Source organism: Hyaena hyaena, unplaced genomic scaffold, assembly GCF_003009895.1.
Source record: "Hyaena hyaena isolate Hyena2069 unplaced genomic scaffold, ASM300989v1 scaffold_1490, whole genome shotgun sequence".
Classification (NCBI taxonomy): Eukaryota; Metazoa; Chordata; class Mammalia; order Carnivora; family Hyaenidae; genus Hyaena; species Hyaena hyaena.
Window position 1 is genome coordinate 104,527 of NW_024082123.1, and position 3,470 is coordinate 107,996.

Genomic DNA, 3,470 nt, shown 5'->3' on the forward strand with positions numbered 1-3,470 from the left:
GTCATGATCTCTCCATTTCTGAGATGGAGCCTAGCATCAGGCTCTGTGTTGACAGCTCAGAGTCTAGAGCCTGTTTAAGATTCTGTGTCTCCCTCTCTCTCTCTCTGCTCCTACCCAACTCACATTCTTTCTCTATCTCAAAAATAAATAACATCAAAAAATTTTTTTGAAGATCATCTATCTAGGCTTTTGTTTTGCTCCAGTAGGAAAGATACTTAATAAGTATATGTGTATTTTTCCTGGCTCTATTTTTAGTCTTCCCTTAGTCTTCTCTGGTGAATTGATATAGTTTTTTAAAAATTCTTTTTCATTAATATAAATTTGAAGCAAAATATTCAGATTCTCTCTTTCAAAAGATGTCCTTTACAATTTAATACCCATATTTATCATTCTTTTTTCTAGAAATGTTTAAAGTTTCAGTATTTCTATCTCTCATTCAACTACAAGAAGGACTTTCACAAATTTTGACAACTTGTTCACTATTTTCCAATCAAGTTTTATTTTATTTATTTCTTAAATGTTTATTTATTTTTGAGAGAGAGAGAAAGAAAAAGAGAAAGAGAGAGAGAGCATAACCAAGGGAGGGACAAAGAGAGAGGCAAGACAGAAGATCCCAAGGGGGCTCTGTGCTGACAGCAGAGAGCCTGACATGGGACTTGAACTTAAAGAACTGTGAGGTCATGACCTGAGTCAAAGTCAAATGCTTAACCAACTGAGCCACCCAGGCCCCCCAAGTTTTATTTTTAAAGCTGTTTCACTTTTTTTTAATGTAAAAAGAAGCTAAACATATTTTACTTTTCACTAACCAATTTCATTTCTAAGAGAGTTTGCCAATTCTTAGGGTCTTCCACTCTTTCTTGGAACCTATGCCTTCCTTAATTTATAATTTTCCTCTCCAGGTGTGATTTTTTACAATTCATTTGGCGGGATTTGTTGAATATTTTCCTAGTGTTCATATGAACGTATCAGGAAGGCTTTTATATTTATTTATGAATTACAGTTGCCTGACAAGCACGTGAAAGACTGTCAGTGATGCCCAAACAACACAACCAACTTCATTTCGTTCACACCAAGAGTTGAAAATCCAGGCCCAAGATGATCAGATATCTGCTCAATTTTACATCCCATTGTGAGAGATGATCTGGAGAGTTCCATAATAGAAAAGCCAGAGAGACCATTTGTTGCCTAAGATTGGTGAATTCTGTCAAAAGCTGTTAAGACTCCAGTATCAATCAAGTTGGGGTTCAGAGACAAGACTGGCAAATGCCAGGCAGCACTGCATTTCTTAGAAAGCTTGAGGAAGCAGGGAAGCTACACCTCCGGCTCTCAGAAACAGAGATCCATGCCAAAGACCTTCTATGGAAACAAGAGGAAACCAGGGCTGCTGTTCAACAATGGTGACCTGCTTCTGGCCTGCAGCTGCAGGTCTAGGACTCCACAAAAGATGATCACTTGGGGGCCCAACTACGGAGATCAAAGAATCTAGACAAATTAACGAGGTCTAAACAGAAGTGTTGGACCTAAAGACAAAAAATCAGCTTTCGATTTTTGTCAGAGGCCATTTATAATCAATTAAATAACTTTTATTTAATTTTAATGTTTATTTTCTTTTGAAAGAGAGAGAAAGACAGAGCATGAATGAGGGAAGGGCAGAGAGAGAGGGAGACAGAATCCATAATAGGCTCTAGGCTTTGGGCTGTCAGCAGGAGAGCCTGACTCAGGGCTTGAACTCATGAACCATGAGATCATGACCTGAGCCAAAGTTGGACGCTTAACAGACTGAGCCACCCAGGCACCCCGTTACTTCTAGTTTAAGTGTTCACTTGTGTAACATCAAGCCATCTATTTTGTGGTGCAACAACTTTGTAACTGCAGGAAAGCCTGTTAGATTAAATCTGCACTTTCTTGGCTGTTGATGTTCAAAGAATGCACTATGCTTAAATTGTAGCACTCTCCAGGAGTGCCTGGGTGGCTCAGTTGGTTAAGCATCTGACTTCAGCTCAAGTCATGATCTCATGGTTGATGAGATTGAGCCCTGCATCAGGCTCTGTTCTGACAGCTCAGAGCCTGGAGCCTGCTGGGTATTCTCTCTCCCTCTCTCTCTGTCCTGCTCTCCCCTAAATAAATAAACATTTAAAAAATTGTAGCACTCTTTATATATCTAGACAAAATATGAACAGTATGTTTCCAAAGGGAAGGACACGGTTTAAGGAAATTTTATTCCAAGGTTGAATTTCTCTGCCTTCACCAAAAAAGAGATCTAAAATTGCTTGAGCATGTTTTATGTGCTAAGCAGTGTTCTAAGGTGCTTTACATATCTGGTTTTATTTAATTTTCAACCTTAATCTATGAGAAGGTATGCTTACTGCTAGTCTGTGGGTATGGAACCAAGATTGAAAACGATCACATAATTTTCCCAAGGCTACACGGCTCATGTCTGATCAGCTCTGAAACTCTTGCTGTCCCTATTTCATCAAGATGTCCTCTAAAATCAAAACATGTTTACAGGTCTAGGCCTTAAGGAATGAAGTCCTTCATCTGAAGAACATTATATGCCTTAAACATGAGAACAATTATATAAGCTAGAAGTAGCCTTAACATTACACTCTTACGTTAAATAAGGTAATGTACACTATATGGAAAAGTTAACACCCATATCTATCAAAAATTAAGTGCTATCATATATTTTATTAAGCAGATGGTTGGTGACAATATCCTTCTACCTAAAACTAAACCAGTCCTCCATGCTTTTAGTATAAATTCAGTTTAAATCTGACATGTCGATGGTTAGATGTCAAGATGCTAATATTGACTTTTATTTTTTAAATCACTTTTCTAGGCATTTAGGGCAAACTAAGTAACTCCACAGATCTCTACACAGAATATTGATAAAAAATTCATGTGACTTCACAGCTGAGGATATTTATGGTTTTCCCCCCAATTAAATAGGAAGAAAGTAATATATTCTAAAGTATTTGACTGCAACATTTCTTCCAGATTTTAAAGCATAGTAAAAAAAAAAGTGATTTAGTATAAAAAGACATTACTTTGCATTAGTATTCTTTTAAACTTCAAAGACACAAGAAGTTCTATCAAAAAAAAAAAAGCACAAGATTTAGGTTTTAAAAATTCTTTTTAATCTTCTCCATAGTTCTATTAATCAATAGCTGTAAACTTAGCACAGTGCAGGACAAGTCATCAGTTAAAAAGAAACATGAGAATTAATAATATTGATGGTCTCTGGAATGAGTTGGGTCTGTATCTCCAACAAGATACAAAATCAGTGCAATTTGTAGTTAATGGACGAACGCACTTTTTTCAGTTCACTGATATTTTTTAAAAGCGCTGCTTACAGAATTCTTTCCAGAAAACCACTCTATTTTGTTTTCACATTTTTTTTCAAAATTTAGTACAATGTTAAAAATTGTTTGCTAATTGTGGAAACAATGTATTTGGATGCAGAAGCGTTT